General features: G+C 40.1%; 1 protein-coding gene across 3 annotated transcripts in view; it reads right to left on the reverse strand.

Moving 5' to 3' along the window:
• GNG2 (G protein subunit gamma 2) overlaps positions 1–25,498 on the reverse strand; it is a 114,616-nt gene that overhangs the window by 28,352 nt on the left and 60,766 nt on the right. The window contains exon 3 of one of the 3 annotated variants that reach the window (XM_023222591.2): positions 17,141–17,252. The exons of the other annotated variants lie outside the window; for them this stretch is intronic. The gene's annotated coding sequence lies outside the window, so the exon portion shown is untranslated. The remainder of the gene's footprint in view (positions 1–17,140; positions 17,253–25,498) is intronic. 3 annotated transcript variants of the gene reach the window in all.

Genomic DNA, 25,498 nt, shown 5'->3' on the forward strand with positions numbered 1-25,498 from the left:
GGTATCAGGTGATGTTGGCCTCATAAAATGAGTTAGGGAGGATTCCCTCTTTTTCTATTGATTGGAATAGTTTCAGAAGGAATGGTACCAGTTCCTCCTTATACCTCTGGTAGAATTCAATTGTGAATTCGTCTGGTCCTGGACTTTTTTTTGTTGGTAGGCTATTAATTATTGCCTCAATTTCAGAACCTGTTATTGGTCTAATCAGGGATTCAACTTCTTCCTGGTTTAGTCTTGGGAGAGTGTATGTGTCCAGGAATTTATCCATTTCTCCTAGATTTTATAGTTTATTTGCATAGAGGTGTTTATAGTATTCTCTGATGGTAGTTTGTATTTCTGTGAGGTCGGTGGTGATATCCCCTTTATCATTTTTTATGGCGTCTATCTGAATCTTCTCTCTTTTCTTCTTTATTAGCCTTGCTAGTGGTCTATAAATTTTGTTGATCTTTACAAAAAACCAGCTCCTGGATTCATTGATTTTTTGAAGGGTTTTTTTGTGTCTCTATCTCCTTCAGTTCTGCTCTGATCTTAGTCATTTCTTGCCTTCTGCTAGCTTTTGAATGTGTTTGCTCTTGCTTCTCTAGTTCTTTTCATTGTGATGTTAGGGTGTCAATTTTAGATCTTCCCTGCTTTCTCTTGTGGGCATTTAGTGCTATAAATTTCCCTCTACGCACTGCTTTAAATGTGTCCCAGAGGTTCTAGTATGTTGTGTCTTTGTTCTCATTGGTTTCAAAGAACATCTTTATTTCTGCCTTCATTTCGTTATGTACCCAGTAGTCATTCAGGAGCAGGTTGTTCAGTTTCCATGTAGTTGAGCGGTTTTGATTGAGTTTCTTAGTCCTGAGTTCTAGTTTGATTGCACTGTGGTCTGAGAGACAGTTTGTTATAATTTCTGTTCTTTTACATTTGCTGAGGGGTGTTTTACTTCCAACTATGTGGTCAGTTTTGGAATAAGTGCATACATTCACTGATTCTTAATGGAGAAGAACGCTTTTGTCTTCTACCTTCACATGAGTTTTAAAGTAATTGCATATAATAAGAAGTCTTCCTGAGGAAAGGGTGTTGCACCTTGTGAATATAATGGGGTCAATAAAAAGGGTTGAGAGAGTCCCATTAGAGGCTTAGGCAGTTTCAACAGGGAAGCACAGACACACATCATATATGCTTTGCAAGTGTCCCTTTTTCATTTTACATGTAATCCAAATTGTGCAGAAGTGTTTTTTAAAGAGACAAAAGAGGCTTGAATTCATTAACCACTGAAATGGCTTTAAAATAAATGTGCTGAGAAGATCATGTAGACAAAGCTTCAAAACATACATACCTCTTAAACATAAATGACAATAAAACAAAACCTTTTAGTTAAAAAAGAGGGTGATTCATTTTTACAGACTCCTCCCCCTCACCCCATCAGCCTAGTCTTTGGTGATGCCCTGTGACTTGTGATGCCCTGGAATTTACCTCTGTAGGGCCCACCCTGGCTTTGGGGCCACCAGAGGACCACCCCAGAGGCATGCCCAGCAGTAGACTTCACCTTTTCTAGGAGTTGATGGGGCAGTGGTAAATGGAGTCAGGGTAGGTTCTCTTGGGGAAAATCTGGGTTCCTGAAATCACTTCTGGGATCTCAGAACATTTCTGGAAATCAGCTGGGATGATGACCAAAGGTTGGATAATGCTAGAGTGACATTCTTTGGTCCAACAAGCTGTTGTGAGCCCAGTAGTTGCCAGCACCTGCCAAGTACTGGATCATATGGCAACCACAGGATAGCATGGAATACATGTGGTTACACTTCTTTAAATTTGAATGAGAAAAGCTTCACAACACAGGTTGATCCTGTAAGAATTCTACAGCCAAAATGTGTTTTAAAACTTCTAATAATCTAACCAGGTCTGGTGGCACATGCCTGTATCCCAGCTACTTAGGGGTGCTGAGAAGGGAGGATTGTTTGAGTCCAGGAGTTTGAATCCAGCCTGGGCAACACAGTGAGTCTCTGTCTCTAAAAAAAAAAAAAAAAAAAATCGAAAAAGAAAAAATAAATAAAATTCTAATAATCTACTATCTGGAAATTCTAATGGGACTCAATCCTTTCTCAAGGTCCCATACTAGACTTACTGGCAGTGGTAACCAGCCAGGAAGGTACTGCCTCTTACGAGGCATTTGGAAATGCGTGGGGTTGGTTAGGGCTATGACAATAACTGGGGGTGCTACTGGCATTTAGTGTGCAAAAGTGGAGACTCTGATGCCTTGTAGTACGCCAGTCAACAATGAATTGTGCTGCTCAAAGGCCCATAATACCCTCAGTGAGAAATATGAAAGGATACCGAAAAAATAGCCATAAAGCCATGCATGAAAAATCTACTCAAAGAAAGCACTCCATGTGCAAACTTTCAACTCACTAGATTTTTATAATCTTATGTCTTATAATCTCTATTATTTTCTCAGTGATGATGAATGAGTGTTAAGTATTCATAATTCTCAGTAATATTGTGCTTTATGGAGATCTCGTCCCTGCTCATCTAGAACAGAGCAGAGTCTCTTTTATGCAATGTACTGACAGAATGAGATTATTCTGGGTTATATTTGCCAGTAATCAGAAAAGATACAAAAAAGCAAAATTCCCTGGAACAATTATAGGAAATGTGTATAAGAGATTGATAGAATTCTGCAAGAATGCCCTAATTATCCCACCTGAATTCCATACTGAAGAATAATACAGAAGGAATTTTATTCTTTTCAACTGATGAGACGAGTATAGTCCTCGTCCCACCCATCCAACAAGAAACATGAAAAATAGGCCTGTTATAGAATAACCATTAGAGGAGATATCATTTTCTAAAAATACATTTAGCACTTTAACTTCTTCAGAAGGAAATTTTCTGTTAAGAAACCACACATTTTCTTGTCATTTAGGCTTACTAATAAACACACAACCCCTTATTTCTGTGGCACGAAGATAAATAAATGTTTTGTTAATGGGTGGAGAGAGTGTAGGTTAATTGTGGAGGATTCCATCCTTTTCATACTTCAATGGCGTTTTTCAAGGATGGCATCCAGACAGATTTCCCTAGGGCCTGTAATTTCAATTACAACTGTGTGTTTCTCAAGACTATGTTTTGGTATTTGCCGTAGGTGCTGAGAGATTTTGTTTTGTGTATTTACAAGTTAGGATTACATAGGCAATAAACAAACAAAATGATTTTTGTGTCTAGAATACAAATTGGAGGTTTATAGTCTCTCAGTCACTTGATAATTGTTTGTAAGTTGCTTTTGAATTAGCAGACTAATTTCAAGATGTTCCAGTTTAGAATTTGTCAGAGATTCTGCAATTAGTCATCTGGATAAATGTCTTTGTTAATTGCTCATACTATAATAACCCATGTTTAGGTTGGTCATTTTTGCCGCTCACTTTTTTTGATCCCTACTCTAATTTATTCTGCAGCAAGTAAGTAAACCATCATCAAATTGATATTATATATACTAACATATGCTATATTATATACTACTAAATGATGTATATATACACACAACATAAAATGGATCATATTTATATACATTAATTAGATTGGTGTATATACTACTACTAGATAATATATACTAGAATACTGTTAATATCCATTCCTCCAAAGGGCTTTCACAAACAGAACTCTAGTGAACTTATCAATAGTGGCTGCAATGTGAATTGTGAATCAAGTAATAATTGCAAAATATCGGCCTGCCAGGTTTCAGGGTCATTGTTTGTCAGTCACCTTTTTCTACTGCCAGTTCATCACTTTGACCTAAAAATACTAAAAGAGCACATTTCAATCTCTATTAATCAGCAAACACTAATTTCTTTTGGTTTCTCAGTCACTAAGGAGATTTTAAATCAATAAAGATTTATTGGGACACTTACTGCTTTTCTCTCAACTCTTACAAGCCCTAGAGGATCTGGGTGGGAATCCACCTTGAACACTCAGTCACTCCTTCCCAATCATGTCTTTCAACAACTGGGAAGTCACAAAGATCTTTTAGGTGTCATGATGTCCTGGTTTCCTCACTCAACTTTGTTCATTTTTGAGCAGCAGTGTGGAGGGTTGAGATGAACAAAAAAGGAGATGAGAATAAAGAGGGTGGGGCAGGAGTGTGTAGGGTAGATGTCTATACCAACAGGCGTGGACTAGCTTGGAGATAAAGGGTACGGAATAATCTTGGGCCCCCTAAGTTTGCATTTGAAGAGGGGAGGGCAGGGAAAGAACAGGAAGATATCCAACTGTGGATAGCCTCAGGGGGTTCACAGCGGGGCCAGATGCAGAGAGCTGGACTCACTCCATGGTGCTGGCTAAGATGAAGAATGGATTTGTAAACAAAACAAAACGAAGCAAAACAGGAGCCTTCCAAGTGCCTCCCCACTCCCTCTGTCCCCACTCCTCATCTTTTTAGTGCTTCTCATTTCCGGAGATTTGATTTTACAGGCCAAAAGCTTTGTTCTTCCATGGAGGACCAGGAACTCACACTAATATGAAGATTTGCTTATGGACCAAGAGCTCGCCACATGCCAGGAACTGGGCCAAGGGCTTTCCGTATTATCTTGTTTCATTCTCACAACTCAAGGGAAGTGAGCGCTGCATCCCTTGTTGAAGGAAATTGAGGCTTAGATTAGGTCAGCACATTCGTCAGAAGGGTGTTTCGGAAGCAGTCTCCCCAGGGAAAGATTTTTTCAGTTCTTCTCAATTCACATTTTCAGAGGCACCAGACTGATCCTAATCTGGGGTCTATGGTATATTTGGCCATTTTCACATACATAACAGCAATTTTATGGCCTGTATGGCCACAGGAAGAGCAAATGCAAATGAGGACCAGTGTGGAAACCCCATCAACCAAACCTGCTGTGGAGGTCAAGAAGGAAGAAAATGACCCAAGGGAGCAACATATCGACAGAGCCACCTAAAATTCACTCTGGACTATTTCCATGAGGTTTCGCTGGGAAGTTGCCACTTACCAAGTGGGAGAGAGACAAAACCATGTATTTCTTCCCTCAAATCAGCATGGGAGCCATCTTTGCTGTGTGGGTGGAGAGTAAGACACAACACGGCTTCCCTGTCTCACGCAGGTGCCAGAAGCCATCATTTGAAATGACAGCTCTCTGCTTTCCAGTAAACTGCTGGTTTTGAAAACATTAACCTTACAAGATGCAGCCTTCCTCTTGGAAAGAGGGTCATTGGTTAGCTGTTTCTAACAACCTTGACAAAAAACAGCGTCCTTGAAAAATGATTTAAGTCATGGCTTTCACAAATTTTGTAAAATGAAATGAATAGGCCATGTTGCAACTTTAAAATGACATGTAAGCTTTTAGTTTTCATCTGAGATTTGGATAAGGAAATGGCTTGTATCTATAAATGGGAGCTGGCATTCTTAGACGCTAGGTGGGCTTTGTTCACTCCAAGGAAAAAAGATTAGTACTTTGAACTGTGTATGTTGGACTTTTTAAAATACAGAAGCCCAGACCGTGAACCAGTAGGGTTCCAACAAAAGAGAAATAAGGAACTAGTTTCCATAAAAATGGCTCTGTTAACCTATGGATGCCTAATACTCTGCAATAGCACGCAAGGGGGATCTGACAGGCAGCAGCCTTCTGCCTCCTTGCAGGAAATTATCTATTGGTTAATTGATTTATTTATTTAAAAAAAACATTCACACTTTTTCCATCCTAAATCCTCAGTGTCTCTCGAACCTCAGGCAACCCCTGTAGTTCAGGCAGACTACCCTGGTGGAGCTTCCTTGCCATTGCTCAGATGATCTCTTAGGCTTCCAAAATCATAACATGAGAAATCCTTTGGTGGACAAAGGATGCTGAGCTCCCCAAATAGGAACTGGACCTCTTCCACTCCCTTGTGTAAAATTCACTTTGTTTGCCATCACTGTGTTATCTGGGGATATTTCTAGTGGTACAACTGACACTAGGTATAATAGTGAGAAAACATGTGCCAGGAGACAGAAGAGCTGGATTCTAGTCCACTCTGACACTCCCAGCCATTTTAGAGTGAGAAAATGATTTAATTTTTTTGGGCCTCAGTTGCTCAGCCATAAAGCGGGGATAACAACTCCTGGATTGTACATGCATGCCTAATATTTGTGACAGCACGTTGTAAATTAAGGAGTGCTATACAAGGAGTGGGAATGAACAGAAAACAATTACCACCACTGTTTACTGAGCAACTATTAAGCACTGTGACCTCAAACATTACATGCATAATCTCCATTCTTCATAACAAAGAACATGAAGAAAGAATCATGAAATAAGAATGGCAAAGGGAAAAATCTCTGGATACAACCAACTATGACTCTACTAAGCAAAAACTTAATGAGCAATCCTAAGGGGGGTAAATTTTTTGAGGGAGGGTTGGTAAATCCTTTTTTGAAATTTCTAATTTTCATGAACAACCTATTAAAGAGATGGTGACTATTTTAAGTTGCGGTTTAAAATTCATTAACAAGGATTTACTGCGTGCTTAATGTGTGTGACCCAGAAGCACATGCACACATCATGCTAAGTTTCTAAAGAAACCAGCCACTGAACGAATGTGAGAGCCTGTGGGTTACCTCACTAATTCAAGACACTTTCATTGTTTGTTAAGGCTTCCTGTGGCCACAGAATAAACTTGCAAGCCTAGCACCTGAGGCTTCCATAATTGGCTGCTCCCTTCTCCCCTTCAGGCCTATATCTTATATACAAAGGCTCAGCAGAGCACTTGTCTCCTTTTATCAGCTTAGTACAGGGAGGGCTGGTAACACACATGTTTCCCAATTCGCTTTCAAAAATACTATTTCCCAACTCACTTTTTAAAATTATGTATTTCTTTTATAAATAAATACATAGCCATTTTTGGAAAACTGAAAAGCTTAGAGATTCAGAAAGTAAAAATCTTCTACAACCCTAGCACCTATAGACAACCAATTTAATCTCTAGAGTAATTTTTCAAGTGCTTTTCCCCACCTTGGAGTGTTTACATTTTTGTGTCTAATATCATGCAGTGAAGGAAATATTAACTAATATACATAACCATTTGTGGGGCCTGCATAAATGCTGACCTTTTGGGAAGATTTCTCATTATCTACACTGCAAGATTTACCACCCTGCTCCATTTCCTTTAGAGAATGAAGTTATTTTAATTTTTCCCCATTACTCAAGTGTCAAACTTTATTTTCCATCTTTTAAGGTTATTATACATCTCTGATGATGTATAGTACAGAGCCACTTTTTAGTCTTTCAATCAATACTGTTTTTAAAATGACTTCCCTAGCTACTTAAAATAAACTGCTATGCCAATATCCCTTTGATAATAAGGAGTAGAGGGAAAATATAAGAAATTAAAGATGAAGGGACAAGCAGCCTTTCCTTTTACTTGCTCACCAAGGGCATAAACAGTTATTGCCCATGCCGATAGAGAAATACCCTGGGTTGTGGGGAGGAGAACCAAGACAAGGGCCCTTTTTACAGAATGACTGTTTATTTGCCATCTCCAAAGGGTGAAAGGAGCTTGTTTGAAAAGTTGACTTGATGACCAGCATTTATCTTACAGATATTATTTTTTAAAGTCAGTTTTATTAAGACATAATTTATATACATTAAAATTCATAGCTGGGTGTGGTGATTGACACCTATAATCCCAGCACTTTGGGAGGCTGAGGTGAGAGGATCCCTTGTAGCCAGGTGTTTAAGACCAGCCTGGGCAAAAAGACCAACCTGTCTCTACAAAAAAAATTAGCCAGGCATGGTGGCATGCACCCTATAGCCCCAGCTACTCCAGAGGCTGAGACAGAAGGATCGCTGGAGCCAGAAGTTTGAGGCTGCAATGAGCTATGATCATGCTACTGTGCTCCAACCTGGGCCACAGAGTGAGACACTATCTCTAAAAGAATACGAAGTAAAAAAAATCAATGGAGTAAAAAAAAAAGTTAGTGTGCCAATGGAAGGGGTCGCCAATTGTGTATATATAGTTCCTAAGCTACCATGCTTGCAGAAGCTATTTTAAGAAGCTATTTAGCCACCTCTGCTGCTCACCTTCTTCCTTTTCTAGCCTATCCTCATAGAATGAACATTTTTGAGACCAGTCCCCAGGTACCAAGAGCACTTCCAAGAAAGCAAAGGCTGTGAACTTGACTGACCTTACTTAATATATACCATGGAGTACACAGAGTTCTTAAATCTAAGTGTTTAGCAGGACCCAGACATATCTTGCAGAACCATCTATCCAAAACAGAAATCCCTTTAATACACTTTAATCACTTGTGATACAGGTTTAGAAAATTCCTCCCAAAGCATGGAGCCCAGAGTGGCACTGTGTTTTATTTAACAAGTTTGGTCCAGTTCTGGCAGCCCCTGGAGACTCATGAGAGGAAGGACTCTCCAGGAGCTTGAGGATTTTTCTAGGAATTAGCAAGTTAGAAAAATGGCTCCTCTGCAAATTTATGCCACCAAGCCTTAAAGAGAGATTAAATATGAGGCATTTAAAAACCCACTGAACCTCGACTCGGATTTTGCAAATAAAAAACTTAAGGGACAGAGTGATTATATGAATTGCCTCAGAAAACACAGCTATCTCTCTCCTGCTCTCTCTCTGGCCATGTGACTTGCCTGCTCCCACTTCACCTTCCGCTATGAGTAAAAGCTCCCTGCAGCCTCCCCAGAAGCCAAGCAGATGCCGGCGCCAGGCTTCCTACATGGCCTGTGAGCCAATTAAACCTCAAAGAAAGGAAAGAAAAAGAAAAGAAAAGAGAAAGAAAACATAGTCATAACACAGTGGCAGAACAAAGGACTTAAACCCAGGTTTAAGACACCTGGTTAGATATACTTTTTACTGTCTTGAATGTTTCTAACATTTTGCCATCTCCCCAAATTGGGAACATCATTCAGGTTTAGGTTTCTCACTAAGTTGCCTTTCTTCCCTTCCAAATGTAGGGTCACTATTGGAGAAACCCTGTTAGGAGAATGGATGAGTGGGAGTGTGTGAAACAAAAATAATATCCTACTGTCCCTGTTGACCCCTCCCTTCCCTACGGTGATCACTACTCAATAGTGAGGCATTCTGATGTATTAGGCTTAAACTGGGCTGGAATTTCCACCTTAGTTGTTATTTTTGTACACTGTTTTACAAAGACTAAAAAGCCTGCAAATTTGACTACAAAGGCTCCCTGATTAGTGTGTGAATAGTATTTGCTAAGCAGGTCTCTGCACTTTAATAAAATAGGTTTAATGTTGTACAAAGGGAGAAACAGATAATTGTGTGGATCTCCAGGGAGCTTTTAGAGGACAGCTCTTTTTTATAAATGTGGTATCTTGTGATGAAAATGTGAAGGGAAAGACAGAGGGGCATGGAAGTAGCAGAGACATGAAGATGCTTAATGAGCTGACAGTCCTGGCACCCCGAGGTCTGAACCGATGTTCACACAGAGGATGTGGGAGTCAGTGTGGGTGACACGGAGGGTACTGAATGCTGAGGCTGAAGGTCTGGCTTTGACTTTCAACTTTGCTGAGTGATCATGGAGGAGTCATTTCCCTCGGGGCCTCAGTTTCCCCCTCTGTAAAGTGAGAGTGCTGAGGTAAACGACTGCTTGATTCCTTTCTAGTTCTTTGTGCCAGTTCAAGAGGTCGATTGTAGTTTTATTCCTATCACTGCATCAGTGAGTCAGACAGCTCTGGGACTTTCTCAGTGTAGTGAAGTTTCAGTCCATGCTCCAAAATGAAATGTACAAGGAAAGTGGATGAATATGCAGAAAAGCCTGAAGACCTATAGGATTCCAGTTGGTTGGAAAGGGGATTTTAAGCTTTTCATTCTTGGGTGTCCATTTCCTGGCTTTCAGGATCACTCCCACTGTGTCCTGCCACTAGTGATTCTTTGCCTCTAGCAGGACTTCCATCCACTGAGCCTAATGCCTTTCCTCCGGCCCTCAAAACCCTCATGCCCTCACATGCTGCTTTACCAGGCCTCGAGTCCGTGGCCTATCATGGAACCACTCCCTTTTAACTCAGCAATCCTCCCTCTTTCTTTCTCCATCATACTGGCTCATAAAATCCCCAATCCTGGTTGGATTCAACTCTAAACCTATTCGGGAGCAAATAGAGTGCAAAATAAACACACATCACGAGAGCTGGTCTCATTTAAAATTCACAGATATTAACTTCAAGTGGATCCTCAGGGCTATCCAGCTTTCCCTCCACATTTCCTGAGTCACCTCATGATTTTCACACCTTCCCTTCTCTCCTCAGACCTTTGATACCTCCTCTCTCCTCATCCTCATTCTCAGCTGGTGAACTCGCTGCTTCTTTCGCTAAGAAAATGGCAGTAAGAAGAAGAGAATGCCCATATTCTCCCATGACCAACTTACCTGCATCTGCACTTCTGTCTGCATAAGCTCTGCCTTTTCTTCTTTTGTGGTGAATGAACACTCCTGTCCCTGTCTCAGGGCAGCCCCTTCACTCAAGCAGTGGCTCTCATTTTCTTTAGCTCACTAAAGGACTTGATTCTTGTAGTTTTTTCCTGGTCCTTTCTGGCATCATTAATTTTCCTCTCCACCTTACTGAAGCAATGCCATTGGCATATAAACATCTAAAATATCTCCCATCTTAAAAAAATAAAAGCAACACCACCACAACTAAAACCTGTCCCTTGATTCTGCTTTCCCGTCCCAGCCAGTATCCTATTTTTCTGCTTTCTTTTATAGACAACTTGAAAGAGTTGCTCTCCTTACTATGTCTACTTCCTCTTCTTCAATTATTTCTTATATCCGCTATAAATAGTTTCCCCCAGTGCCTTTCCTGAAATGACATTTGTTCAAGTCACCAGCAAATCCAACTTCCAGTTGGCCAAATCCAATGACCACTTCTCAGTCCTAATCTTATTTGACCCCTGTCTTGGTTGGCTGTGGCTGCTGTAACAAATTCCCACAAGCTGATGGCTTCAAACAATGTAAGTTTATTCTATAACAGAGAAGCTAGAGTTTGAAATCAGCTTCACTGAGCCAAAATCAAGGTGCCAGCAGAGCCATGCTCCTGCTAGAGGCTCTGGGGAAGAGTCCATTTCTTGCCTCTTCCAGCTTCTGATGGCTACTGACATTCTTTGACTTGTGGCCAATTTGCTCCAATCGCTGCTTCGGTGGTCACGTGACCTTTTCCTTGTCTGTCATTTCTGTCCTCTCTTATAAGGATACTTAGGACTGGATTTAGGTGCCCCCCCCCCATCTCCCCCACCCCAGGATAATCTAGAATAACTGTTCCATATCCAGAGCTTTAACTTAATCCCATCTGCAAACATCCTTTTTCCTTACAGTTAACATTCATGGATTCTAAGGATTAGGAACCGATACTTTAGAGATCATTTATTCAGGCTACTACAACCTCCCAGCAGTATTTAACACAGTGGATGGTTTCCTTTTTCTTAAACAATTTTTTCACTTGACTTCAGTGATCTGTACTTTCTTGATTCTTTTACCAATCACAATTATTTTTATTTTATTCATTTATTTTAGAGACAGAGTCTCCCTCTGTCCCCCAGGCTGGAGTGCAGTGGTGCGATTATGGCTAACTGCAGCCTTGACCTACTGGGCTCAAGTGATCCTCCCGTCTCCCAAGTAGCTGGGACCACAGGTGAAAGCCACTATACCCAGCCCAGCCACAATTCTATTTCCTGTTTCTATGAGTTGACTATTTAGATACCTCATAAAAGTGGAATTTATTTATCTTTTTCTGACTGGCTTATCTCACTTAGTATAATGTCTTCAAGGTTCACCCATGCTGTAGCATGTAAGAGGACTTCCTTCTTTAGAGGGCTAATAATCCATCGTGCATATATACCATATTTTCTTTATTCATCCACTGATGGCCATCTGGGTTGCTTCCACCTCCTGGCTATTGTGAATAGTGGTGCCATGAACATGGCATGCAACTATTTCTTTGAGATCCTGCTTTCAATTCTTTTGATATATACCCAGAAGAGGCATTGCCGAATCATATGTTAGTTCTATTTTTAACTTTTTTTTAAAACTCCGTACTGTTTTCCAAAGCAGTTGAACCATTTTACGTTCTTACCAGCAGTTCCAATTTATCTGCATCCTCACCAACACTTGTTTTTTTTTGTTTTTTTTTTTCTCTCTTTTTGGATTCTTGTCTTGCTTTCCTGTCACTTCTTTCTCAGTCTCCCTTCTTGGTTTGATTCATCTCCTTGATCCCCAGGTCTCAGAGTGTTTGCACTTCATTCGTATATGTTGACACTTACTCCCCTCAGTGATCTCATTCACTCTCATGGCTGTAAACACTTTCTCTTTGCTTATATCTCCCGATTTTGTATCTTAGTTACAAATCTTGGCTCTCACCTCTAGGCCCATATATCCACTGCCTACTCACCCTCTGTATGTGAATGAGCCCCTCTCACTTGACATGTCCCAAACCAAACTCTTCTTTTCCAAACCTGCTCCTCCATAGTCTTTCCCATACAGCAGTCAACAGCAGCTCAATTTCTTCTGGTTGCTCAGATTAAAAACTTTGAGAGTCTTCTTACTGCTTCCTTTTGCTTCACATCTCCCCTCCAACCTACCAGCAAACCCCTGGACTCTTTCTTCAAAATATACTGATAATCCAACCCCTTATCCTCGTTCTACTGCTATCACACTAGCCTGGCTACCTATATTTCTGTATTTTCTTTTCTCTTTCTTTCCTGTTTTTTTGTTTTGTTTTGTTTTTGAGACAGAGTCTTGCTCTGTCACCCAGGTTGGAGTGCAATGGCATGATCTCAGCTCACTGAAGTCTCCTGGGCTCCCGGGCTCAAGCAATCCTCCCACCTCAGCCTCCCCAGCAGCTGGGACTATAGGTGCATGCCACCACCATGTGTTGGTGCCATCCTCACAGTAAAAAGTTCTCACTCTGAATTCAGGTGAGATCTGGTTGTGTAAAAGAGTGTGGGTGGGTCTCTCTCTCTCTCCCCACCCCCTCCCTCTTCCTCCCTCTCCCTTACTCTCTTTCTCTCTCTCCCTGTCTCTCTGATGTGCCTGCTCCCCCTTCACCTTCCACCATGATTGGAAGCTTCCGGAGCCCCTCACAAGAAGCAGATACTGGCACCATGCTTCCTTACAGCCTGCAGAAGCATGAGCCAATTAAACCTCTTTTCTGTATAAATTACCCCCACTCATGTACTTCTTTATAGCAAGGCAAGAATGGAGTAACACAAGTGATACATTTGATAGTGAAAGGTCGCCTTCAAGGACTCATATTGTATCTTCCTGTTTTGGGGAAACACTTCTGAGGCAAACCAGAAACCGATTTTGCAGATGAAGAGACAACAGAGAGATCAGGTGACATGACCAAGGTCAAGGATGGTGACCAGAAACCGAGTTTTGTGTCTCTGAGAACAAGAGCTTGCGCTAAGAAACCCTAGGAAACAAAGTCCTTTTTCACACTAGTTATTTCCTGTGAAAATGACTAGTTTCCTCTATAAAGTAGGGCCAAGGAGAGAGCTCTCATCTGAAATCATTTTGCTTTGATAGTGGGTATGGATTAGTCAGGCTGCTGGTTACTGTGTCCCTCCTCACCAAGAAATGTGGCTGGGCCGGACAAGGCTTTTTTGTAGCTGGAATAAAGCAAAGCTGACGCTGGTAGGAGAAATTAGCATGTTCTGACTATATTTGTACAGTGTATTAACCAAATATGCCAAAAGCAGCACACACGAAGGAATCGGAAGACCAGCTCATGCCTGGTTAGGGCATCATTTGCTTGGCTGAGAGTTATTCAGTGTCACATGGCTTGAGGCCACCTTACCGAGAGGGAGTGGTGATTGGTACTCTGCATAGAAACACTATGGAATTTCTAGAGAGAGATGTTTTTATTACTGGTGAACTTAAAATTAAGGTGATATATTTTCTTCTGGCTGACAAGAACAGATACTATCATCCTAGCAAATAGTTTTCTAGAGGCACTGAGTCTCCTATAAACATTTTCATTTATCTGTCTAACTGGCATCAGAGCAGCCCACGCCACAACTGTTGCCAGCCTCTTCTCTCGACGCCAGCCTCATATCGTCCTTGTGTGTTCCACCCTACCAAGGGTAGAGGGATCAAGGAAGCTCCTGTGGCAAACGGATTCAGTTTTATCTCATCCTAAAAAGATACTGTAATGTCATGAAAAATCAAGCCAAAACGGAGGAGGAAGGAGAGATAGACATGACTTTTAGTTTTAACACTTGTCTAGTCATTAACCCCACCCACGTCCAATCACTTCTGGCTTCAGGTACATACGGCTTATATTTATGACTAATGCCTGGTATTAGACCTTGGGCCTTGCTTGGAGGAGCAAATACTGCTGGAGCTGCTAGAGGGTTCTGTGATTTATGGATACCCATTTCAGAAACCCTGTGTGTCCTGAAAGGTTGCTTAGTGCTTCTTGATTCTCAGCATCCTCGCATTCTTTTCACTTCTGCAGCAAATGTTAGATGAGTCACGCAGATATGAACTGCGTCTACCATTGGGCGTAGATAGGAATGGGATGAACAGAAATGGTCCGTGGCCCCATTTCAGCAGCTATTTAAAATAGCTGGAAAGGAAACAACAAGCAGCCCTGTATCTAAGCCAGGTTACTTGCTGGCTGGCCCTTTAACTGAGGTAACTCCTGATTAAGTAAATGAGTCTGATTCATTTTACAGAGGTCTAATTAATACTTTACCATTACAGAGTCACTTCAAATTCCCAGGATTGGTCCTACAAATCCTAAGGTCAGGATTTCTCAGTTGCTTGGGAAATACTTCTTATTCCTGAGCTTCACACATTGATAAACGACAGAACAGAATCTTTAATAAAAGTCTTTAAAAATGCCTAATGTTAGAGTTTGGTGAGAACAAAGAAAGCACATCATTTATTATAGACCATGGCTTAGTTCTCACTAGTTATTGTGATGGTATGGAGGCTAGAAAAAGGCAAACACCCAGCCAGGCGCGGTGGCTCACGCCTGTAAATCACAGAACCCTCTAGCAGCTCCAGCAGTATTTGCTCCTCCAAGCAAGGCCCAAGGTCTAATACCAGGCATTAGTCATAAATATAAGCCGTATGTACCTGAAGCCAGAAGTGATTGGACGTGGGTGGGGTTAATGAATAGACAAGTGTTAAAACTAAAAGTCATGTCTATCTCTCCTTCCTCCTCAGTTTTGGCTTGATTTTTCATGACATTACAGTATTTTTTTAGGATGAGATAAAACTGAATCCGTTTGCCACAGGAGCTTCCTTGATCCCTCTACCCTTGGTAGGGTGGAACACACAAGGACGATATGAGGCTGGCGTCGAGAGAAGAGGTTGGCAACAGTTGTGGCGTGGGCTGCTCTGATGCCAGTTAGACAGATAAATGAAAATGTTTATAGGAGACTCAGTGCCTCTAGAAAACTATTTGCTAGGACGATATTATCTGTTCTCGTCAGCCAGAAGAAAATATGTCACCTTAATTTTAAGTTCACTGGTAATAAAAACATCTATTTCTAGAAATTACAGGTGTGAGCCACTGCGCCTGTAATTTCCAGCACTTTGGGAGGCCAGGCAGGCAGATCACAAGGTCAGGAGTTCAAGACCAGCCTGCCAGCATGGAGAAACCCCATCTCTACTAAAAATACAAAAGAAAATTAGCTGGCGTGGTGGTGTGTGCCTGTAATCCCAACTATTGAGAGGCTGGGGCAGGAAAATTGCTTGAACCCAGGAGGCAGAGGTTGCAGTCAGCCATGATCTTGCCACTGCATTCGAGCCTAGAGGATGGAGCGAGACTCCGTCTCCAAAGGAAAAAAAAAGAGAGAGAGAGAGAAAGGCGAACACCCAATAGAGACTTCAGAGGAGACTTGTTCTAGGAAATGTTTTGGAGTCATGACGAAAACCTCAGGATTCTAATTACACAAGGGGATCAGCTCATGTTTTCTTCTCGTTTGCAAAAAAAAAAAAAAACAAACAAACAAAAAAACAAAACAACAAACCACCAGAAGACTTTATTTTAAAAACTTTCAGCCTTCCTTTACATAACAGATCACTTTCTAAACATCTAGGTGGCCTTATTTAATCTAACTGGGCAATTGAACAGAAACCCTGCCAGCCCTCTGGGCCTACTTTCCTTTCAAATCTCAGTGTCATCAAGAGATTTCAGGCTTGCCTATTTAATGTACCAGGCAGTGCTTGGAGCTAGGGATAAAACAGTGAACCAGGCACAGTCCCTATTTTTAGGAAGCTTACACTCGAAAGGTAAAGACAGACCCATAAATACAGAATTTCAACATGGTGTGATTTGTACTAAGGCAGGCCCCAGGGTATGGTGGAAACACCTAGAAGAGGCATTTTTTTTTTTTCCAGACTGAAAGAAAATTTTAGTTTATAGTACTTATGTGAAATACAGCAATCTGTTATATTGAATAAGAATTTTTCTCTAGTTAATAAATACAAAGCTCAGTGCACTCCCTCAGTTAGCAAGGAAGTGATATAAATTCATTTTTGATCCTTGGCTATCTGATGGAGATAAACTGGAATCAGAATTTGAAGCAATGAAATCAAGAATCAGACCTGCCTGACTTTTGAGGTCTCATGTTTTTACTGTTATTCACCCAAAGGATCTTAATTGAAGTAGACCCACTGAGTGAATAACAGTAAATAACATGAGACTTCAAAAGACCTGACTTTTGAGTAAATAACACGAGACCCTGACTTACAAAATAAAACGTGAATTGGAAGAATTTTAATACTACTAAAAGAGAGAATGGGATCAGAGTAACGAAATGTGATGACTGTAATTCAAAATGACATCGGTTTTGGGTAAGTAATAGAAATTTGATCCCAGACAAAATTATTTATCATGTTGCTGGGCTGACTGTCCACTTAAATGAAATTATCTGACCAAATGGAACTGCCAATGGCGGGGAAAGACAAAACATTGTTGTAGGGCTTTCTCCTTAGTTCAACTAAAAACGGGGTCCTTGTCACACAACCATGAAAAATTAGGCTTGCGGACACTTTGAAGGGTGAGAAGGACAGGGTGTGTTGGGTGAAAAGAAAAAAAAGGGAGAGACTCTTAGCAAAGTCATAGTCCTGCTAGGAGGCTTTCACGCTCAGAGACCGAATCCCAGGTTCCACCCACAACAGGAGAGACCAGGCTCCTACCCCCAGCAAAATGGCGCCAACTTCCTGAGGCTCCACCCCAGCGTGCACTCGGGCCAGTGCGCAGGCCGGTCGGGGTTTCTAGGGGAACGTCTTTATGCTTGGCTGTCTCCACCTGAGAAGGCAAGGGCAAGCATCAAGGTCATTTTGGGTTTCTCACGGCATGCTGAGCACCAATCAGGTGGCCTCTGTTCCTGGCCATCCTACTCTGACTGCTGAAAAAAATTAGTCCAAAACTCATTCCACAGTCAGATATAAACTCTCTGCTTTTTTTTTTTTTTTTAAATTACACAGGAGTCTACTTTTGTCCATAGTTTCTATGACTTGTTTAGAAGGGAAGAGATGGAATATTTGTGAAGGTTAAGATCTAAAATCTGCTTTTTGCTTTGTTCTTCATGACTTTTTTTTCCCTAAATAAACTTAAATGTTCCTTGGTGAAGCTTGGTGTTAGAAGCAAACATAAAGTCAAACTGACGATTTCAGGAGACTTCAGAAGACAGAAAAATGACATCATCAGATTGAGAACTCATTAAATAATGTTTCTTTAAAAAAAGTAGACTCTTTTAAAAAAAATGGACACTTTACCTTCTCAATGTCCCTAGACCTCTGTTTTCTCAGTCATCTATTCAGCTTAAAAAAAAAAATTAAACACAAAAACAACTGATCACTTCCTTGGAGCCTTTTTCTCTTTGGCCCTACTTCATCCTCACCTCTCCAAGTATATTTAAGACTTCAGGCCAGGTGTGGCGGCTCACACCTGTAATCCCAGCACTTAGAGAGGCAGAGGTGGGTGAATCACTTGAGGCCAGGAGTTTGAGACCAGCCTGGCCAACATGGTGAAATCCCATCTCTACTAAACAAATTACAAAAATTAGCCAGGCATAGTGGTGCATGCCTATAATCCCAGTTGCTCAGGAGGCTGAGGCACAAGAGTCACTTGAACCTGGGAGGTGGAGGTTGCAGTAAGCTGAGATCATGCCACTGCACTCCAGCCTGGGTGATGGAGTGAGACCCTGTCTCGAAAAATAAAATAAAATAAAGGACTTCAATGTCAAGTCTTGCATAAGAGAATTTGAGCAGCAGGCCCCCAAGAAGGCATCATCCTCTGATTTTCAGAGGAGCAGATTCTGAGCGTTTCCTATCTTGTGCACATTTTAATTATCTTTACCTACAATGGCTATACCATAGGTTGGGAAGAGGTTAGCCTCAAAGAGGCCCAGAATCTATTCAGGTCTATTGTCACCTGGATCCTCTGCCATATACTAACTGGTCAAGTTACTTCAACATCCAGTCTCAGGTTTTCAACTGTCAAATGGGAGCATTTTTGAAAAATTTTTAACTGACATGTATTATATGTTATATTGTATTATATGTTATATTGTATATGTTAATTGTATTGTATTATATTAATTACATAATATAATTGGATATAATAATTCATGGGGTACACAGAATGTTTTCATACATGTATACAGCATTCAATGATCAAATCAGGGTAATTAGCATATCCATCACCTCAAACATTTATCACTTCTTTGCATTGTGAACATTCAAAAATCCTTTCTTGTAGCTATTTGAAAATACAAAATCAATCATTGTGAACTTTAGTTACCCTACAGTGCTATGGAACACTTGAACTTATCCCTCCTATCTAGCTGTGATTTTGAATCCTTTATAAAATGAGAGTTAAAGAATATACTTCTTAGGGTTACTGTGGGGATAAAAGAAGATGGTTCATGGCCAGTGCTTAGAATAGTGACCTGTACACAATGCAAGCTTAACAACTGCTGTGTGTTATTAGGATGAGGAACACAAGAGCAGAGATGACAGGCAGCATTGTCAGACGTGCTCGAGAACAGGATATTTTCTAGATGCTAAGTGAGACCAGTGTTTACCTCCAATTATTCACACTTTTCAGTAGATCCTGGCTTTGGAAAATGCCATGCGCAGAACCGTAGTATAGTACTACTGTGTCTCAGTCTATGTATTGCGGCTTGCCTAACAATTTAAGATGAATCTCATCATGGACTTTTCTCCTTAGAGCAACTTAGGTTGTCTCTTTCTCAAGGGGCTGTTTCTTTCTCAAAGTTCCTCTTTTGAATCGCAGAGCAGAAGTTTGTTGTGGCATTGACTCTCTTCCTCTTCCTTTTTGCCTCTGACCTGTAGTATTATACCTTCAAACAGCAAAGACTCTCGCTTTGGCCCAAAGACTCTCACATATAGGCCCAATCTTCCTAAATGTTTTATATTTCAAAATTACCTGTCCCATCCCATTCTTCTCTATTAACTAACCTCAACTCAAATGAATAAGCCTGATGATGTACTACTAATTTCAAGTAAAATGATTGGTAGTGATGACTGATATATAAATAGTACTTCATAATTTAATAGGGGTCTTCCACGTATAGTCTGCCATTTTGACTTCATAGCTATTATGTGGTATCTAGGTGGGTGTTATCATTCCTATTTTCAGATTAAGAAACTGGGGCTCAAGTGAATTAACTGGCTTGCTCTAGTCTACAAAACTGTTAAGGGACCTCAGTTAGGAACCCAAAGGTGCTTCTGTGGTCTATGAAGCCAATCTCAATATGATGTTAGTTGCTTAAAGTAATTCATAAGGTATGAATGACCAATAGCTTAAGCCTATCAAGAAATAGGCACATTTAAAAAGAGACCTGGAAAGGATCATAATTTTATAACTACAGAATGAAGGCTGGGTGGGAAGCAGGAATTCCAGTATCTCTGAGCAGAGAATCTTTCTGATTTTTGTTGCCTATTCCTGCTGACCTGCATGCTCAGCCCTAGGCAGAGGTGTCCCAGAGTCTGTTGAAGCTGAGAGAAGAGTCCGCCCCTACCCCAGAGAATCTGGGATCCTTTCCTGTCCAAGCAAGGGTTGTATTCCATTTTATCTTAAATTCATATACATTTTATATTCCATTCCATGTCTATATACATATTTTTAAAATAAAGTGAAACTTTTACCATAATTATCTTGGCACATGGTGGCAATTTCTCCATTTAAGAAAGTGCTAAGATAGTATGAAATCCATTTAAGGTCTGCCAAACAAATATTTATTTACTTAAATCAAAATCAAGAACATATGCGTGTATATATATACACACACACACACACATATTTACCAATACAGAATATAAAAATGTAAACATGTATACATATATTTGTGTATGTATGGGGAAAAGTGAACACTAACTATCCAATTTCACAGTTTCAAAAAATGTGAATCTCTACACCAAATCTCAAACTTTCTGATTTGAATTTGCTTACCCCTATGTCATTCTAACTTAAGACCTAAGACCAAAAAAGGAATCCTCTTTGAAATGCTCCCTGTCACTCCGGGCACCATCTTGAAGGTTCCAACAGAAACGGCAACACATCAGCTTACCATGGCAGCAAGTCACCAGCCCACAAGAGAAAAAAGCTTTAGACAGGCTCCAAGCATTTCCTGCTTAATGCCTATTATTTTCTCTGCTCAGTTGTCATTTTTAAATAAGGTTATTTTGTGAAAAACAAAACCACCCTGTACATGGGAAACCATAAAGAAAGTTATTTGCCAGAAAGAACTGCCTTGCTAACAAAACATATGTTGGCATGTTTAAAGACAGAGCTCCTGGGGCTGCCTGGAGTAAGTCTTGCTGAAAGTGTCTGCATGGCACTATACACAAGGCTTTCCCTTCTTCTCTGCCCCCACCCTGCAGCCTTGGAAATTTGCAGTTGCAATCTTTGACTGGACTCTATTGAGACTTTCCACCCCCGGCTGCTCAGGAAACACATACCAGCAAACAGAATGAAAGGGCCTTTTATAACTAGGAGTCCGTTATGTCTTAAACAGACTCCCACAGAAAGACTCTTTTGTTTCTTACTCTTTAGGAAAAACTGAGCTCCTTCTGAAAAGTCTTTGGAGAGGGAGGAGAAACCCAAGACAGGGAGAAGGCTCAAGGGAGGAAGATAGGAGGCTAGGGACAAAGGAGGGGCAGTGGAAATTGTCAGAAAGGTTGAACTCTACTTTTCTAAGGCAAAAGTGACCGTGTTGGATGGCTGCTGATAGGGGTAGAGGCCAGGGTGTGGTTGTCAGGGCTAAGAGAAGAGCTGGCTGCTACTATCCCTTGGAGTCTTCCCCCTCGCCAACTACCACCATCCCCAAAAGAGCTGGAGTCATCCATAGCGAAAAACACTGAGAGACTCTAGTGCTCTGGTCTCCAGAAAAGTTTCAGGAAACTAGATTTTTGCTAAGTAAACTTAATTTCTTGTCTGTCTCTTCTCCTTTTCCTTTTATCTAAAAAGCTACATTTTCTGTTTTACAAGATCCACGAACAATTTCTTTCCCATGATAGTATCCTAGTTTCTCACAGAAAAAGTAGTTTCTTCTCTTCTATAAGAAAGTATAATCTCCATTATTTCAGCCATCCCCAAATCACAGTAGTCTGAATTGTCAGAGTTTTAGCTGTCAGAGGATTACACAAACACGCATATACACACAGAACATGGAAGAAATGTAAAAGTCTTACTAATTCATTCTTTATTAAACATTTAATAACCATTTATCGTAATATAACTGAGTCCAGGCAGTATCATTTATGAAGAAAATGCTAAAGAAAATGGTGTGAAGGAACAAAATGATCGAGTTTCAGAGATTGGGTGTGTTAAGAAATGAAGAGAAAATGATGCTGTTTATTGCAAATCTGTGTGGGTTTAATTAAAACAGAATCTCTACGATACAGTAAGTCAACTGAAGTTAATGCTTATACATTTTTAATGAATTTTTTCATAATTTGAAAAATCCTTTTCAAGTTTAATTTATGAGGTCTCATGTTGCTTAAGCAGAGCAAAAACCCACTGGCATAAGAGAATCTACCTCTCAGCCTCTGAAATAATGGCATCGATTTCTCCTGCTTTGTTGTCCTGGCCGCAGGTGTGAAAGCATTACGAAGAAAGCACTAGTTCAATATCCTGTGTGCACCCCATCCTCAGGGGCTTAATTACCTGCCTGTGTCCCAAGGAAGAAGTGGGTATGAAATAAAGCATTCTATGGTTTGAGCCTTCTTCCAACAATAAAAAGTTGTGCTTTAAAACATGCCTAACACAAAGCAAGGTTTGGTAAGAATTGTGGAAATGTCAGTTATTGGTTCCCATACAATATTTTGTTTATATGTTCACTCCAGGGTCTCGAGTATTCTGCCTCTACAGGAGTCCAGTCCTTAGAAGAGGTGACCTTCTTCCAGGGAATAGTAATAGCAGTTAACACTTCTTACATACCGTGAGGCAGGCACTAAGTACTTTACTAGATGAATTCACTGAATTCTCGCAACACTATGAGGTGCAAACTATTTTATCTCCCATCTTACAGTTTTGGAACAGGATGCACAGGGAAGTTAAGAAATGTACTTACATCATTGGCAGGTGACAGAGCTGGGATTTCACCCCTCACAATCTGGTTCCCGAGTCTGTACATTTTTTCACTATACGATACAGCCTTTTAGGACACTGAATATAAAAGGACCTCAGAGATGACCTTATCTGAATTCTCTAATTTTATAGGAGAAAGAATGAGATTCAATGAAGTTAAGTGACTTATTCAGAGGAATATGGTGACTTCTTGGCAATGTTTGCAGAAGAACCAATATCACTCTAATCCTAATGAAATGTATAGATACCACACCCTTTACCCCACCCAAAGAATTCAGGTTCTCCTAAGCAGCCCAGCTCCCATGTTTCCATGGCCCCAACTGTTGCAATTTATCGGGGCTATGGAAATTTACGATGTCTTGGTTGAGAAAGATCGACACCTATACTGGCAGTAACACGGGTAAAATTCATGGTGAAGGCATCTTTCACTGCCTGCATAGTATGAAACAAAAAGAGGGAATAAGAACCATTCAAGGAACATTTTTCTAAGAGCTCAAAATCTCTGATGCTCACCTGGACCTTTCCATTTATAAATTCTCTCCAAAGTCAGTCTTTCCAATTGTATCTCATGTTTCATGGCTTTCTGTTCCTATTGTTCAGAGTAATTCTGTATCATAATTTGTAATTATATTCTGCCTTCTGTATCTGTAAAGTCAGCCAACCATAGATTGAAAATATTTGGAAAAAAATGGGTGGTTATATCTGTACTGAATATGTACAGACTGTTCTTTCTTGTAATGATTTTCTAATGATTACAAGATTTTCTAATGATTTTCTAAAACTATAGTATAACAACTATTTACTTATTAGAGTATTATATGAGTATTATAATTATTATATTGTATTAGATATTATGAGTAATCTAGAGATGATTTAAAGTATAGGGGAGGGTTTGTATAAGTTACATGCAAATACGGTTGTCTCTTGATATCTTCAGGGGATTGGTTTCAGGACCCCTGTAGATACCAAAATCTGAGGATGCTCAAGTCTTGCAGTCAGTCCTGCGTTAGTTGCAAACATGGTCCTTAGTATCTGCAGGTTCTACATCCCACAAATACCATATTTTTGATCCAAGGTTGGTTGAATTCTCAGATGCAGAACCCACAGATAAAAAGGGCCAACTCTACAACATCATTTTATACAAGGGACTTGAGTATCCGTGGATTTTGGTCTCCAAGGGGGTTCCTGGAATCAATCCCCAACAGATATAGAGTGAGAACGGTTTATATCTAATTGTGTGTGTGTTTATTTCCTCTCCCCAGATAGACTGTACACTCCGTGACCGGGGGCATATCTATTTTTATTTGACTATAAATACCTAGAATCTGGTACATAAACAGGTGTTTGGTTAAAATTTGTTAAATAAACTTATACCAAAGCCTCAGCAACAGAGTGTTAAAAGATGATCTCCGTTTTGCCTGATAAACATCTGTTGTTCAGTGCTCATTATCTTTATCCAGTTACTGGACCGTATCCATGACTAGGGCAGAACGTGTTCAAACAAATGAGTCTCAGTCAGCCAAAGCTCAGCTGCCTTACAAATCTACCTTTCATTCAGGGTCCAGGAACCCACTAGCTGGGACTGGTTATGTTGTCAAACCTCAATCATCAAACTAAGGAAAAAGACCAGTCTAAAACATCCAAATTGGGGATACATGTATTACTTTTAAGTTCTGAGGCTAACTCATAGTATGTGAGCTAGATTTGCTACAAAACACTTCTTCTGGGGACCTGCTTGAAAGGCTAGATAAAACAATTTTTGTTTGGCATGTGCAAATTTATATGTAAAGAGCTATCTTTAAAGACTTTAAAGATGTTCAAAGACAAATTATTCTTTTAACATTTTAAGCATTATTCTTACAATCTTGTTTTCACATTATCGCATTAAACACTTCCATTATTATCTACAAAGAAAAGATTTTTTGAGTAATATTAAACACCACTCCAATCACTTCTGAAATAAAGCAAATTGTGAATCAATAGAATTTAAATTAATGAAGACTTTAAGTTATAAAATTTAGAGTAAAATCATTAAAAGTTTTCTAGGCCGGGCGTGGTGGCTCACACCTGCAAACCCATCACTTTGGGAGGCCAAGGTGGGTGGATTATCTGAGATCAGGAGTTTGAGACCAGCCTGACCAACATGGAGAAACCCTGTCTCCACTAAAAATATAAACTTAGCTGGGCGTGGTGGTGCATGCCTGTAATCCAAGCTACTCAGGAGGCTGAGGCAGGAGAATCGCTTGAACCCAGGAGGTGGAGGTTATGGTGAGCCGAGATCGTGCCACCCACACTCCAGCCTGGGCAACAAGAGCAAAACTCGGTCTTAAAAACCAAAACCAAAACCAAAACTAAAACCAGAACAAAACAAAACAAAATTTTCTAAATTCTGTTTCCTTGATGATGATACACAAGAATTTCTCCAAAAAATTCTCTAAAAGCTTGTTTTTATAAACCCTTTTACAATGAAGGCAATAAGAAAACAGATGCAAGTTCGTAGTTTATTTTGTGCCTAAGTAACAAATCTGCTTTAGTTTCTATTCTGTAGCTGCTTTTGTGCCTAAGTAACAAATCTGCTTTAGTTTCTATTCTGTAGCTGATCTCCAAGTATAAATTGTCTTATTTTTGTGTTATATAAATTAATGTATTTATTTTTTTACTTATTTTCACAACCATAAATTATTGGAAAGAGAGCCTGCAAACACAAGGCAAGTATTCTGTCATGGAGGTCACACCATAGATGAACAACTCTTCTTTTATTTTTAGAAATATCTTCGTGTAAGTTGGGATAGATAATTTTAAAATGTGGATTCAACCCTTTGCCTCATTTTGTCAAGACACAACTGCAAAATCTGCTCTTTTTTTTTTTTTAATGAAGGAGGTAAAAGTTGACTTTATTTTTTGGAAAAATGCTCTCAGCTGCGACTCATGTCTAC

The sequence above is a fragment of the Piliocolobus tephrosceles genome, chromosome 6 (genome assembly GCF_002776525.5).
Source record: "Piliocolobus tephrosceles isolate RC106 chromosome 6, ASM277652v3, whole genome shotgun sequence".
In the NCBI taxonomy this organism is placed as follows: domain Eukaryota; kingdom Metazoa; phylum Chordata; class Mammalia; order Primates; family Cercopithecidae; genus Piliocolobus; species Piliocolobus tephrosceles.